The sequence below is a fragment of the Glycine soja genome, chromosome 6 (genome assembly GCF_004193775.1).
Source record: "Glycine soja cultivar W05 chromosome 6, ASM419377v2, whole genome shotgun sequence".
NCBI lineage: Eukaryota > Viridiplantae > Streptophyta > Magnoliopsida > Fabales > Fabaceae > Glycine > Glycine soja.
Genome location: NC_041007.1, coordinates 10,013,554 through 10,031,051, shown reverse-complemented (window position 1 = coordinate 10,031,051; position 17,498 = coordinate 10,013,554). Strand labels below are relative to the sequence as shown.

The window sequence follows — 17,498 nt, the reverse complement described above, 5'->3', positions numbered from 1 at the left end:
TTTGTCTATTTATTAGAAATGTGAGAAACCATAAAGATAAATTGTTTATAATAAAATAATTCTTTACATTTATTAGAAATGCGTGCATGGAATCCAGAACTATAAAGATGATAATAAAAAATTTGGATTGTTTATAATAAAATAATTCTTTACATTTATTAGAAATGCGTGCATAAGATAGAGAACCATAAAGATGGTACTAAAAAGTTTGAATTGTATATAATAAAAGAATTCTTTATGTTTATTAAAAACGCGTGCATGAGATAGAGAACCATAAAGATGATGATAAAAAGTTACTTGAATGCGGTGCAGGAGGGGACCACGGGGTTGGTTGTTGTTGCAATTGTATGCCATGTAGTAATGGAGTATACTATACAAAATTCCTAACTTTTATAATTCCATTATACTTATACTTCCTTCATGTTGTTAACTCTTTATTTTTAGATTACATGATAGACACGCGACTTTTATTAAAGTTTTAATCCTCAAATTATCATCATGTCCTTTCATAGTGAAGTTGATGCTAGTTTGTTTTCATGGATTAATATTCATGATATATTGATTTTCTTTTTCATTTTTATTTTATACCTAATTAATATTTTCCTATCTCTCCGCCCATTTTGGGATAAAATAGCACCCAACTTAATTATAAGTTTATAACTGACCCAAAAAAGTTTTTACAATGGTTAAATTTAATTAAAACCGAATTGTGGCAGAAAAATAATATAGCTATATCTACATCACGATTTGAAGGCTGCTAAAGTTAATTACAGCATTTCTCCTCAATCTGATGCAGTTTGGTGAAGTCCTTCTGCACATTCCACTTTTTTGTATCACTGCAATAATTGTTGCAATTGTATGCCATGTAGTAATGGAGTATAATAGCTACTTGAAAGTGATGTGTTAGAGTGAATGCATCTTTGCCTATTTATTAGAAATGTGGGAATCAGATCGAGAACCATAAAGATAAATTATTTATAATATAATAATTCTTTACATTTATTAGAAATGCGTGCAAGGGATCGAGAATCATAAAGATGATAATAAAAAGTTTGAATTATTTATAATAAAATAATTCTTCACATTTATTAAAAATGCATGCATAAGATAGAGAACCATAAAGATGGTAATTAAAAGTTTGAATGATTTATAATAAAATAATTCTTTATACTTATTAAAAACGTGTGCATGAGATAGAGAACCATAAAGATGATAATAAAAAGTTACTTGAAATGTGGTGGCAAAGGGGGACCAGGGGTTGGTTGTTGTTGCAATTGCATGTCATGTAGTAATGGAGTATAATAGCTACTTGAAAGTGATGTGTTAGAGTGAATACATCTTTGCCTATTTATTAAAAATGTGGGCATTAGATCGAAAACCATAAAGATGAATTGTTCATAATAAAATAATTCTTTACATTTATTAGAAATACGTACATGGGATCCATAACCATAAAGATGATCATAAAAAGTTTGAATTGTTTATATTAAAATAATTATTTACATTTATTAAAAATGCGTACATAAGATAAAGAATCATAAAGATGACAATAAAAAGTTTGAATTGTTTATAATAAAAGAATTCTTTACGTTTATTAAAAATGTGTGCATGAAATAGAGAACCATATAGATGATAATAAAAAGTTTGAATTGTTTATAATAAAAGAATTCTTTACATTTATTAGAAATGAGTGCATGATATCCAAAACTATAAAGATGATAATAAAAAGTTTGAATTGTTTATAATAAAAAAATTGTCTACGTTTATTAGAAATGTGTGCATGAGATTGAGAACCATAAAAATGGTAATAAAAAATTTAAATTATTTATAATAAAAAAATTCTTTACATTTATTAGAAATACGTGCATGAGATCAAGAATCATAAAGATGATAATAAAAAGTTTGAAGTGTTTATAATAAAAGAATTCTTTAAACTAAATATGAAATCTTACTTAAAAAAATTAAGTTCAATACCACTCAGATTAATAACTTATTAATTTAAACTAATTACTTTTAGCATTTGTTTAATGATGATAAGATAAAATAAAATATAAAAGTTAGATAAAAGTAGAGCATGATAAGTTCTAATTCTATTCTATGTTTGATGGGTACAAGATAATATGTTAATCATTATATTAGCATATCCTATGTTTTAGCAGATAAAATAATATCAAAATATAACATAAAATATAGGTAAATGATCATATCCCTTTTTTGTTAGAATTACATCAAAAAATTGAAAAAAAATTGTTTAATATTTTTGTAACTTTATATGCGTGTGAGGGATCGATTAAACTTCTTCAAGAGTAACTCATGCTAAAGTTTAACAAGAATTATTCATAGAAGAACTTGATACCTCCTCCTCTCTCTAAATTCAACTTCTCCCATGAGATAAAAATTACATAGACCCAATAACTTATGTTAAGCAAGAGAATAATAAGCTAATCATATCCTATCAATACACCTAATAACTGCTGAATATATATAACATAGTTTGTCATATTTACCCTGTTCAATATTGGACTTTCATTGCAATTTAAATGTGGTCATCAATTAAATGTGTTCTAGACTTTTTTTTTATGTCAGCAAACAGTATATATTAATATTATATATTGCAAGATTATTGACATATTTACATTAATGCTAACATATATAATAAAAGGCATAGGTATAAGACATACCCAACCCAAGGTACAATTTCCGTTGTGTTCCAACCAAAACAGCACCTAATCTGTTATAGGGATATAAGAAAACAATCAACCAAGGTTACCTTGTATTTGACAATCATTAGGATTTGCAAGTTCAAAGAGTTACAACTTACACATATTGGCAGAAAACCCTAACCAAGATACTGTCATCCCATCGTTGTACCCCAATTTTAAGCTCCTAATTAACAATGTTACCCCTCAACTTGTACCTATCAATCATGGTAGAGGGGTAGATGGGTTAAACAAATGGTGCCATAAGTTCAGTTTTCAGTTTATAGCAAAATATCATAACAAAGAATGAGTTAAATCGCTGTTTATTGTTTCCAGATATATAAATTCCATAAAAAAAAAGGCTTCACTAATTAAGCTTATAATTTTTTAAATTATCAATTATTAATACTGGATTCATCACTCCATCAATTAGAATTTTCCTTACAGGCAATTCATAAATTTAAAACGAAATAAATATAAAAAACTAGATCGGCAAAGTCTTAAATCAAACAAGAGTGTTCTTGTCTGTTATTGGTGGCAGATGCACCCAAGCACCTCAAACTGCCTTCTGCTTCCTGCAGACCCCATCAATCATCATTGTTAGGACTTGCTTCCTTCAGGTTCGCATTTTTGTCTTCTGCAGGCTTCTCTTCCTGCAAGAAACCATGAAACAAATCAAACACCCTAAATCCCTTACTAAAGGGGGAAAATTCCCAAAATTCATAAATCTCCTTACAAAGTTAAAACAAAAAATTGTTATTCATCAGAACACTTACAGTAAAAGCATTAGGAGCATTTTGCTCTGTAGCAACCTAAACATGTAAACAAATATCTCAAAATGAGTTATGAAAAAAATAGATAGATAGATAAATAAAACAAAATCAAAACTTACAACAACAACTAGAAAAGAAAACTCTTCTTCAAACTCCATCTCCATAACATCCTATAAGAATGGATTAATACGAAATTAGTACAAAGAAGTAAATATATACATGAAGTACTCAAATGTGATGCATGTAATAAAAAAAATTAAAAAAACGAACAACAAATTGGAAAATTCAAACATGCAATAAGCTTATGCATCTACCATTTCAGGACAGGTCTCTTCAATGTTAGGAGTGGGAGGAGGAGTAGGGAGGAAATTCTCCATTTCAACTGGAGGAGGAGGTTGGTTGGAGTTGCAATTGCATGCCATGGTAATGAAGTATAATAGCTACTTGCAAGTGGTGTGTGTTGCATAAATGTGTGTTTGCCTATTTATTAATAAAAATGAAAGAAAGAACTATCAAGATGTTAATAAAAAGTTTGAATAATTTTTTCCTTGTGGAGTCAGAGGCTACAGGCTAATTTTATTTGTAATGTATGATTCTTAATGGCTCAAGGAAATTTTATACATGATATGACTTAACATCAGTAATAATGGCATTAATAATTTCTTCTACAAAATTAGCAACATACAAATGTTCTAAATAAATTATACTAAAATGAAAAAGATAATATATTTCATAAAGATCCGAAACAGAAAGTAACCGAAAAAACTCAACCAGAAAAATATTGTATTAATTAAGTATCAACCATTAAATTCATGAATATTATGAAGAAAAGATACGTCATTTGGATTAAATAAATAATGTAATTCTAAGTCCAATAATCATTGGAATAATGGTCCAATGAAAGATTTGAAAACGATATCAGCTGCAACCATTCAACTGCAGAATGCAATCTTACCATATATATAAGCTTGTGTAAACTTTTTCATAGGTGATACTCAAATTTAAATAATAATGGAAGTAACAAAAGTATATATATATATATATATATATATATATATATATATATATATGATAACTAAAAAATATGGGAAAAGACAAGGAGAGACAGAGATTCGTAAGTTACTGAGAAAAATTTGTCGCACGCTAATCATTCTGAAGAGAAACCCTGGCAAAGCATAGTGAAGAGACTCCAAACTGGTTGTTGTGAAGAGAAACCCTTTGGCAGAGCGTGTAGGTGGAGACACGGTGATTCCAGCAAAATACAGAAACCATAAGCACAGTGAGACTAGATAGGTGAGAGAGATGAGAGCAAACATATGACAGAACGGAAATTCACAAATTGGGGAGGAGTTTATGCTATTAATAATGGAAGTGAGATGGAATTAGGGCAAAGGATGATTGTTATACTCGATTTAGGGCAAAGGACGATTATGAATTTGGGAATAATTAGAGAGAAGGCAAAGTTTGTGCCAATATTAAAGAAAAGGAAAGAAGCTAGAAAGTAGAAACTGGAAATGGGAGGAAGACGCAATTTGGAGGAGGGTGCTTTAGAAACAATTGAAAATAATATTCATTATAAAACTACAAATTTCATTAGCCACATTAATAAGTTTAGGATAGAGAAGGAAATACAATCAATTAATGTATTGTCGATTATTGTCATTATAGACAAATAATAACATCCTACAAAATATATCTATCTATATATGTATATAGAAAATAACAGCTAACAGCTAAGTTTAAAGGGTTGAATTACAATTGTTTTGATAACAGATTTATTATTTCGTAATTCGTAGGAATATATTCCACACTAATTGAGATAAAACGATGTGAAAAGAAATGATAATTAACAAACAAATATTGATTTTAAAAATTAAGATATATCAAATGTGACTGAACAACCTTTATTTGAAATTATAAAAATTAATGCACAATTTTGTGCCAAAGTACAGGGGATCGCCTCAAATTTAATTGCATTATTACCCCAGCATAAATCATATTAGTCTCTTATATACTCAAATGGGTGACTGCGTTTTAGGGAGGAGGAAAGCTAGAAGGGTGAGACATGTTTTCTGGTATGTCGCCTGCTGGAGTATTTGGAATATGTTAATAAGATCCCTAGGGCTGCTTGGATCAAATTAAAGCCTTCTCTTGGCAATTAATGGATTCTATATAAAAGAGGAATGATGAAGCCGAGTCTCTTTTTCTCATCTTGGCTACAATATTTGTTTCCCTTCCTTCTGTTTTGAATGTTCTTTGGAATAGGCACTTATTCATTTTGCATATAGGAATTTTCTGTACACCTTGTGCAGATCTTCGGTAAATTCTTCTTTTTTTAATACAAATACGTATTATCTTTGCCTTCCAAGGTATATCTCATCAGTTTTGGCATCAAGGGTACCTATATCTCATCTCTTATCAATCAACTTAACTCCATGCCATCATTTTATGAACTTAAATAATTAATAGAAAATAACCCCTAAATATAGAAAATTGCCCTATATTATATCCTTTTTTTATAAAATAAATTTAGTTTAAATGTGTGGAAAAAACCGATGAGTCTGGGATCAAATCCCTTAGCATCCCTTTCTAATTAAATTTATCGGACATATAACTCAAAGTAAGCTGGCTAATTAAGTGGTATATTAATTTAAGATTATTAATTAATTAAAGAGTATCTGTAATCCTGTTTCTGAAAAAGAAAAGAGGATTTGTAATCTCTATATATATCCTAAACAAACATTTAATTTCACAAAACCGACGATATTAACGAAAGCCTCCAAAAAAATCATACACTGTTTTGTTCTAGTGAATCCAAATTAAAGAACGAGTTAAATCGATCGGTGTTTCTTGCTTCCAAATATATAAATTCCATCAACGAATACCTCTGGATTATTGATAGTGATTCATCGCTCCATCGATTAATTAGAATTTGCCTAACATGCAGTTGTAGGCACAGTTCATATATCTATCTAAAGCGAAATCAAAACTAGATCTGCAAAGTGCTGAAACCAAATTACAAGAGTAGCTTTATTTATTCGAAATTTTTTACACTGATTTAACATGCTAAATGCATGTCCATAACACTTGATGGCATACTGATACTCATTTTCATTTATTACTCTGCACCGAGCTTCTTAATTTGCCTTGCGCTTCCTGCTGCCTCCACTTGCTTCCTTCGGGTTCTCATTTTTAACATCCTCGGGCATCACTTTCTGCAAGAAACCATGAAAACAAACAAACGAAAACCGTTATTAAAGGGCAAAATTAAAAGGCCAAAATTCATTCATCTCCTCACAATTTTTTTAAAATAAAAAATGTTATTCATCAGAACACTTACTGTAACTTCAGTAGAAGCATTTTCCTTGATAAACTAAATGTATAAATAATGTGAGTAAAAACAAAATTGATAGATGGATCAAACTGGAGAGTACTTACAGCAACAACCGGAAAGGAAAACTCCTCCTCCAAGACTATGCGAGTATCCTATAAAATGATCCAAATGTGATGCATTTAATTGTATAAAATTCATAAGGGAATAACTAATATTCGTTTATTAAAATAAAAATCAAGCCAACAACAATTCTTTTAAGAAAAAAATTAGAAAATTGAAACATGCAATTAGCTTATGCATCATCTAGCTACCACGGGACGAGTCTCTTGGATGATGGGAGTTGGAGGTGGAGCAGGAGGGTAATTCTGCCTTTCAAGTGATGGAGGGAGACCACGGGGTTGGTTGTTGTTGCAATTGCATGCCATGTAGTAATGTAGTATAATAGCTACTTGAAAGTGGTGCATCTTTGCCTATTTATTAGAAAAGTAGGCATCAGATCGAAAACCATATAAAGATGAATGGTTTATAATAAAATAATTCTTTATATTTATTATAAATGCGTGCATGAGATCTAGAACCATAAAGATGATAATAAAAAGTTTGAATTGTTTATAATAAAATAATTTTTTACATTTATTAGAAATGTGTGCATGAGATAAAGAACCATAAAGATGGTAATAAAAAGTTTGAATTATTTATAATAAAAGAATTCTTTACGTTTATTGAAAATGCGTGCATGAGATTAAGAACCATAAAGATGATAATAATAAGCTTAAATTGTTTATAATAAAAGAATTCTTTACAATTATTAGAAATGAGTACATGAGATAAAGAACCATAAAGATGATAATAAAAAGTTTAAATTGTTTGTAATAAAAGAATTTTTTACATTAATTAAAAATGCATGCATGAGATAGAGAACCATAAAGATGATAAAAAAAAGTTTGAATTGTTTATAATAAAAGAATATTTTACATTTATTAAAAATGAGTGCATGATATAGAGAATCATAAAGATGATAATAAAAAATTTGATTTGTTTATAATAAAGAAAATTATATTTATTAGAAATGAAATTTGATTTGTTTATAATAAAAAAATTCTCTATATTTATTAGAAATGTGTACTTGAGATTGAGAATCATCAAGATAATAATAAAAAATTTAAATTATTTATAATAAAAAAATTCTTTACATTTATTAAAAATGCATTCCTGAAATCAAGAATCATAAAAATGATAATAAAAAATTTAAAGTATTTATAATAAAAGAATTATTTACCCTGAAAAGAGGATTTAGATCATTCCTGTACAAGCTGTACAGTATGATACTATACCAAAAAAAAAATCCAAAGATTAGGAATGAACAAAATAAATTAAATCCCGGACAAACGAAAACAAAAGAGATTGGTCGAGAATATAAGCTTGAGAAGAAAAGACCAGATTAAAGGCATTTTTCGTATGATATCCATGACCAAGTAATAGCCTTTGTATTTTCTAGAAAGAACTCCCAAAAACACTCTGCTACTTCACTAGGCTAAGAGTAGTGAAGAGAAACCCTAGCGTCAAATGGGAAAACAATGGGAGCCAACCAATAACGTCAAATGGGAAAAAATACAAGGGAGAGAGATTCATAAATTACTGAGAAGTCTGTGGCACGCTAGTCGATGTGTTGAGAAAACCTAGGCTAAGCGTAGCGAAGAGAAACCCTGCTAGCGTCAAATGGGAAATTATCAGAGCAAACCAAATGGAAAAAAAATGTAAAGAGAGAAAGATTAGTAAATTACTGAGAAATCTGTGGCACGCTAGTCGCTGTGGAGAGAAACCCTAGGCTAAGAGTAGTGAAGAGATCCTAGGCAGAGCGTGTAGGTACATGGAGCCACGGTGATTCTAGCAAAATACAGAAACCGTTTGCACAATGATACTAGGTGAAAATATGGTATAACAGACAATGCATACATGACTGAGAACTGAGATTCGCAAATGGGGAAGGGAAACTGCTATTGAGAGTGGCAGTGGGATGGAATTGGGGCAAAGGCTAATTGTTATGCTCCATTTAGGGCACAGGTGGTCGATATGATGAATTGAGGAATATTCAGAGGGAAGGGAAACGCTGTGCTATTAAAGAAGGAACTGGATAAGAGGGAGATGCATTTTGGAGGAAAGTCTCGTAGGGTTATCAGAAACAATGGAAAAGAATTGTCATTATAAACTACAATTTTACTAATACTTATTCATTAGTCGCAATAACTTTAGCATAGAAAATGAAATAGCAAAATAGTTTATACTGTGGCTAAATAATTGTCATTAAATGCAACTTTTGGTCTAATGAATGAATAAGCTATTTTATCATACTTTAATTTATTATTTGGTGAAATAATTAATTAAATAAAATAACTAATTAAATTTATCCTTTTTACTTATCCGATCTTATTTACTGATTCAAAAATTATCATAAAAGAGTTAGATTTAGAAATAAATAGTTGTCATTTAGCTTCACACACAAAGGATAAATGAAAGCCTCTAAAGAAATCATATACATTACCAGAGATGGTTTTGTTCTAATTTTTGTGTGTGTGAATAGAGATGCTTTTGTTCCAGTGAATCCAAAGAATGAGTTAAATCGGTGTTTATTGTTTCCAGATATATAAATTCCATAAAAAAAAAAACGCTTCACTAATTAAGCTTATAATTTTTTAAATTATCAATTATTAATACTGGATTCATCACTCCATCAATTAGAATTTTCCTTACAGGGAATTCATAAATTTAAAACGAAATAAAAAAAAAAAACTAGAACGGCAAAGTCTTAAATCAAACAAGAGTGTTCTTGTCTGTTATTGTTGGTAGATGCACCCAAGCATCACAAACTGCCTTCTGCTTCCTCCAAGACTATGCGAGTATCCTATAAAATGATCCAAATGTGATGCATTTAATTGTATAAAATTCATAAGGGAATAACTAATATTCGTTGATTAAAAAAAAAATCAAGCCAACAACAATTCTTTTAAGAAAAAAAATTAGAAAATTGAAACATGCAATTAGCTTATGCATCATCTAGCTACCGCGGGACAAGTCTGTTGGATGATGGGAGTTGGAGGTGGAGCGGGAGGGTAATTCTCCCTTTCAAGTGGAGGAGGGGACCAGGGGGTTGGTTGTTGTTGTAATTGCATGCCATATAGTAATGGAGTATAATAGCTACTTGAAAGTGGTGCGTTAGAGTGAATGCATCTTTGCCTATTTATTAGAAATATCGGCATCAGATCGAGAACCATAAAGATGAATTGTTTATAATAAAATAATTCTTTACATTTATTAGAAATGTGTGCATGGGATCGAGAACCATAAAGATGATAATAAAAAGTTTGAATTGTTTATAATAAAATAATTCTTTACATTTATCAGAAATGCGTGCATGAGATAGAGAACCATAAAGATGATAATAAAAAGTTTGAATTGTTTATAATAAAAGAATTCTTTATGTTTATTAAAAATGTGTGCATGAAATAGAGAACCATAAATATGATAATAAAAAGTTTGAATTGTTTATAATAAAAGAATTCTTTACATTTATTAGAAATGAGTGCATGAGATCGAGAACCATAAAGATGATAATAAAAAGTTTGAATTGTTTATAATAAAATAATTCTTTACATTTATCAGAAATGCGTGCATGAGATAGAGAATCATAAAGATGACAATAAAAAGTTTGAATTGTTTATAATAAAAGAATTCTTTACCCTGAAAAGAGTAAAAAAGAATTGATAAGAATAAATATATCCACCCCAAGTTTAGGGTGGAACAATGTATGTAAGAAAACGATAAAAAAAATAGAAAAAAAAACTTAAAAAATATAATAATTGAATGATTTAATGAAAAAAAAAATATAAACTTTGTGACTCAAGTAATAAATGTAAGAGAAAAATGACTATGTACAAATAATATAAAAAAATTTATACTCATTCAATCATAATTTATTATGTTTGATAAATTTGTTAATTTTTGAAATAATTATCTTAAGATATAATGATTTATGATTAGATTATAGTGTTAGTGCATAAGCATTAAATTATAAAAATTAGAGTGTGTAAAAAATTCAGTCTGCATGAGATCATAAATACAATTTTATAATTTTTAAATAAAGAAAAAAATATATTTTTTTTTCTCCATAAAAAATAGATCTTGTCCCCACAAGATAATTTTTTTAATAAGATGAATGTAAATAGTTGTAAAAGATAAAAAAAAAAAAAGAATAAATTGATACTAATTTTATCCTCTTTATTCTTTTAAATTTTATTATTTTTAATTTTTTATCACCATTTTTAATAAAACTTGTACAATTTTTTATTTGAGAAAATATTAGACTATTTTTTGTTCCCAATGAAGAAAATTTCTGGATCCACCACTCATAGATTTCATTATTGTTATTTTGAAATAGATTTTGATGGGAAAAAATGAAGTGTATGATGCTTATACAAATTAATTTGATGCATTAATGCAAACAAATGAAAAATTAATCTTACAAGTAATTAAATCTATTCCCCTACTATTCTAATTGAGTAAGTTTTTTGGTGTATTTTTAATTCTTCTCAAAGTGAAGATAGAGAAAGAATGTTGAGTCACCAATAAAGAAAGTGATTTCTATTTAAATTGAGTATTATAATAACATGGGAACAAACATTTCAAACTAATTATTTTATTTTTTCCATAGTATTGGTGTGAAATATCTATTAAATTTATTTATCTACGTCAGAGAACCTAAATGAATATTTTTTATGGAATTTCTCTTTTTAACTACATTTTTTTCCCACAAAATTAAAATATGAAATCTTATTAAAATAATTATGTTCAATACCATTCAGATCAATAACTTATTAATTCAAATTAATTACTTTTAGCATTTATTTAATGATGATAAGATAAAATAAAATATAAAAGTTAGATAAAAGTAGAGTATGATAAGTTCTAATTCTATTCTATGTTTGATAGGTACAAGATAATATGTTAATCATTATATTAGCATATCCTATGTTTCAGCCGATAAAATAATATCAAAATATAATATAAAATATAGGTAAATGATCATATCCATTTTTTGTTAGAATTACATCAAAAAATTGAAAAAAAAATTGTTTAATATTTTTGTAACTTTATATGCGTGTGAGGGATCGATTAAACTTCTTCCAGAGTAACCCATGCTAAAGTTTAACAAGAATTATTCATAGAAGAACTTGATACCTCCTCCTCTCTCTAAATTCAACTTTTCCCATGAGATAAAAATTACATAGACCCAATAACATATGTTAAGCAAGAGAATAATAAGCTAATCATATCCTATCAATACACCTAATAACTGCTGAATATATATAACATAGTTTGTCATATTTACCCTGTTCAATATTGGACTTTCATTGCAATTAAAATGTGGTCATCAATTAAATGTGTTCTAGACTTTTTTTTTATGTCAGCAAACAGTATATATTAATATTATATATTGCAAGATTATTGACATATTTACATTAATGCTAACATATATAATAAAAGGCATAGGTATAAGACATACCCAACCCAAGGTACAATTTCTGTTGTGTTCCAACCAAAACAGCACCTAATCTGTTATAGGGATATAAGAAAACAATCAACCAAGGTTACCTTGTATCTGACAATCATTAGGATTTGCAAGTTCAAAGAGTTACAACTTACACATATTGGCAGAAAACCCTAACCAAGATACTGTCATCCCATCGTTGTACCCCAATTTGAAGCTCCTAATTAATAATGTTACCTCTCAACTTGTACCTATCAATCATGGTAGAGGGGTAGATGGGTTAAACAAATGGTGCCATAAGTTCAGTTTTCAGTTTATAGCCCGACGTTACATCAGAACATATCAAAACCCAAACCTGATTCTCAAAAATTCACCTAAAGCTTTCCACAGAACTAAGTTAACACACTATAGCAAAAGGAGGATCAAATATAGATTGCCACACATATACTCATTTCTGTTCTTAATTAATAAACAGGAATAGCCTGTTTGGTCATTAAGACAAGAAAAGTAATGGCCATGATTAACTTGTGATTGACAGTAACACATATTCAGCATAGTAAAAGTATTAATATTAATTGGCAATCATAACAAGTGCCAATAAAGGCCATATTTAAACCAAGAACATTCAGTGACAATTCCGGCAGAAATTTTAATAGCCATCAAATGTGAATTTTAGACAACTTATTACACCTGTTTACAGTCCTTTAACTGCTGTTGTTTTCTAAGATATAAAATATTTTATCAACGTCAATATGAATTGCAGTAACATTTACTTCTAAAGATTAATAGCATACAAATCTTCTAAATAAATTATACTGATAGAAAAAGACATCTCATAAAATTCACAACCAGAAAGTAACAAAAAAAAAGTCACAGCCAGAAAAAATAATATTTATCAAGCATCAACCATTAATTCACGAGTATTACTATTATGAGGAAAAGATAAAAACTAAGTCATTTAGATTTAATAACCAACGTCATTAATTCAAGTCTGTCAACTATTGTAATCATGGTCATATTACAAAACATAGTTTATAAACTTCAGCTCTCAATCATAATGTAGTGTTTTTTAATCAGCAAATAATATTATATATAATAAAGGGTACCAGAAGTACCAGGAGAAAGTTACAACAATCAACATAACAGATAGCCATGGTAGGTTGCCATGTATTTACCCCCTAACAGTGGAGTAAATATCACACAACCAACCTGCTAAACACCCAGCTTTTTATAGAAACCCATCCTATCATCCACTAAAACCACCCAAGATCAGCCTTCCCTCCCATTATCTCATCTAATTCAGCCCCTCATCTACACAAAATTCACAGAAAGCATACACAGGACAGGACCCTCACTCAATCATAATGTAGTGTTCCACAATTATAATTAGAAAATCTTTAAAATTTATACATAACTGGACAAAATCAGTGATCACCACTCATAAAAAAATGGCATGGGTGTATTTTCCAACCTATACATACATACATGTGTGTGTGTGTGTGTGTGTGTGTGTGTGTGTGTGTGTGTGTGTGTGTGTGTGTTACCACAAGCAAAGGATAGAAAGTATGCAACAATGGATACAAACTATAACACCCATGAACATCATGAGATAAGTACAAATCCTTTATAAGATTCTAATTCAAATTGGCTAAAATACAGTTGACCATCGCGTACCACCCCCAGCTCACTAATAAATCCACCCTCACATGCAGAAACATGGAAATGAAGGTAATATTTATTTAAGTTCATTTATAACTGATAGCAATTGAACTTTAAAAACATTAAAATGAGTAAGCAGGGGTGGCATTGCTTTGTGTTGTGCTCCCAAATCCATTATCCACCTTTTATATAAACCATATAAATATATAATATTGAACTCTAAACCTAAATTTATGACAGCCAAATCAATGATATTTTATTACTAATCTAACAAAAAAAATCTTGAAATAAAATGAGTTGAAGATCAGCAGTACAACAGCAGTGTTATTAAATTAAGTTTTTCAATCCCCAAAATCATATATATGTACATCTATTTTCCTTAAGCTTGTGCACTGTCAATTCAAATAGGCATTCAAAATGAAGGAATTAATAACCCACCTCCCCTCCCACACCTTGCTCCTAGAGAATATGACCAACAACCATAGACATTAACAGGGAATGAATATGAATTAAACACGAGTGTGCAACCATAGTTAAGAATTGATTTTAAAATGATTTTGAATTAAAGTATTGACTTAGAAGCTCAGTTAAATATGCAATCAAATCAAGTAAACCAAGGTAGGGTTTTTTTTATCAGAAAAAGATATATCAAGAAAGAGGGTAAAGGGTACCGAACCCTTACAAATAAAACCCTTAGCCTAAAAGTTTTCAACTTATGAGTATATACCAAACCTAACACAGAAGCAGTTAAAAAGCTATTAATTGTATAATACTTGTTGCTGTTATTACTGTATAACTAACCCCCCTCCCCCCCCCCCCCCAAAAAAAAAAAAAGCTGCACCGGTTTTTACTCAACTGCAAACACATAGTGCCCCCACAAACCCACTTACCTGAACTATACCAATATCACAGCAAACAAATATATTAGTAATAGTGAACCAATTGAAGAGTAATTTCAAGTACCACACTCCATGTATTGAGGCATCATATAGCTTATGTAAGGTATGATGTCTCTTTATGGAATGTGTTTTCCAAAATGGTCCTTGAAAATTTCTCTTTGCAATTGCAAGCTTCAATAGAAAAAATAACTTGATTTGACAGGATTAATTCTTGAACCTGTTTAGCAAAATCTTTGTTCCTATGGGCCTTTCACATTTATCTAGAAATCTTTATCACTTCCATTCAGTACATTCTGCTTTTTGTATGGGCAACTGGATGCAAAAACTCCATTCCCTTGTCATCTCGGATTTGACATCGTATTCCACTGAGCCATAATTGCACTGTCGAGACATATAAAAGGCTGCTATATATTAAATAATTAAGAACTATGCCTCTGTGTGTCACCTTCATAAGGACATTTATGTTATAATAATCATACAATGCATTTTTTACACTATTATTAAATCATTAAAATATATAAATTTTGCCATAATATCATTTCTAGGAAGATATAAACTACCATATATAGTCATTGTCATAGTCTTCGACATGGCCATGAAAGAACCCCGTGAAGGGCAATAATTGCATAGACCATTTGAGACATATGCATGCATTCAACAGACATATGGCCATGCGTGATAGACTAGTGAAAGTTCCTAAACATAGTATATTTTTAAAAAACAAAAAGTACGAAAAAGATAGCCCCTATCCCTTAAAATATTTGAAAATGATATCAGCAACCATTCAACAGAAGATAAGCTTAGCAATAGACATAAGCTAGTACTATAAACTGTGTTGCAAACGTGATAATCAAATTTTACAACATGTTTAAGTAAAGTTATTTAGAAATACTCCTAAAAAAGAAAATAAAAAGAAAAAATGAAAGAATTTTTTATGAGTTAAAATTAATTTATGTATAAATGAAAAATCATTTTTTAGAGATATTAATATGATAAAATTTCTACAAATTTGTTTATGCATAAATTAATTTTAGTCAATAAAAAAGGTTTTTTTTTGTCTTCTTATTTTTTATTCCTAAAAATCCTTCCAAAAAAATTTATCCAAACATGTCTTAAATAAAATTTGAACTCAGAAAATTATCAGAGAAAACATGCGTCAAATGGGAAAAAAATGCAAAGAGAGTAATTTTTAAAAAAAGACAAAGACAAGATTTTATATATTAAAGAAGGATTTACATCATTCCTGTACAAGCTGTACAGTATGATACTATACCAAAAAAAAAATCCAAAGAATAGGAATGAACAAAATAAATTAAATCCCGGACAAACGAAAACAAAAGAGATTGGTCGAGAATATAAGCTTGAGAAGAAAAGACCAGATTAAAGGCATTTTTCGTATGATATCCATGACCAAGTAATAGCCTTTGTATTTGCTAGAAAGAACTCTCAAAAACACTCTGCTACTTAACTAGGCTAAGAGTAGTGAAGAGAAACCCTAGCGTCAAATGGGAAAACAATCGGAGCCAACCAATAACGTCAAATGGGAAAAAATGCAAGGAGAGAGACTCATAAATTACTGAGAAGTCTGTGGCACGCTAGTCGATGTGTTGAGAAAACCTAGGCTAAGAGTAGCGAAGAGAAACCCTAGCGTCAAATGGGAAATTATCAGAGCAAACCAAATGGGAAAAAAATGTAAAGAGAGAAAGATTAGTAAATTACTGAGAAATCTGTGACACGCTAGTCGCTGTGGAGAGAAACCCTAGGCTAAGAGTAGTGAAGAGATCCTAGGCAGAGCGTGTAGGTACATGGAGCCACGGTGATTCTAGCAAAATACAGAAACCGTTTGCACAATGATACTAGGTGAAAATATGGTATAACAGACAATGCATACATGACTGAGAACTGAGATTCGCAAATGGGGAAGGGAAACTGCTATTGAGAGTGGCAGTGGGATGGAATTGGGGCAAAGGCTAATTGTTATGCTCCATTTAGGGCACAGGTGGTCGATATGATGAATTGAGGAATATTCAGAGGGAAGGGAAACGCTGTGCTATTAAAGAAGGAACTGGATAAGAGGGAGATGCATTTTGGAGGAAAGTCTCCTAGGGTTATCAGAAACAATTGAAAAGAATTGTCATTATAAACTACAATTTTACTAATACTTATTCATTAGTCGCAATAACTTTAGGATAGAAAATGAAATAGCAAAATAGTTTATACTGTGGCTAAATAATTGTCATTAAATGCAACTTTTGGTCTAATGAATGAATAAGCTATTTTATCATACTTTAATTTATTATTTGGTGAAATAATTAATAAAATAAAATAACTAATTAAATTTATCCTTTTTACTTATCCGATCTTATTTACTGATTCAAAAATTATCATAAAAGAGTTAGATTTAGAAATAAATAGTTGTCATTTAACTTCACACACAAAGGATAAATGAAAGCCTCTAAAGAAATCATATACATTACCAGAGATGGTTTTGTTCTAGTTGTTGTGTGTGTGTGAATAGAGATGCTTTTGTTCCAATGAATCCAAAGAATGAGTTAAATCGGTGTTTATTGTTTCCAGATATATAAATTC

The 17,498-nt window shown here is 29.6% G+C and overlaps 1 long non-coding RNA gene across 1 annotated transcript; it reads right to left on the bottom strand.

Annotated features, from left to right (window-relative positions):
• Positions 1–9,492: 9,492 nt before the first annotated feature.
• LOC114415483 lies at positions 9,493–17,078 on the bottom strand. Its single transcript, XR_003667362.1, has 5 exons — positions 16,629–17,078; positions 15,127–15,290; positions 12,507–12,602; positions 12,367–12,416; positions 9,493–9,708 (listed from the first exon to the last, which is right to left on the bottom strand). It is a non-coding gene; the product is annotated as an uncharacterized LOC114415483 (long non-coding RNA).
• Between the last annotated feature and the right edge of the window lie 420 nt (positions 17,079–17,498).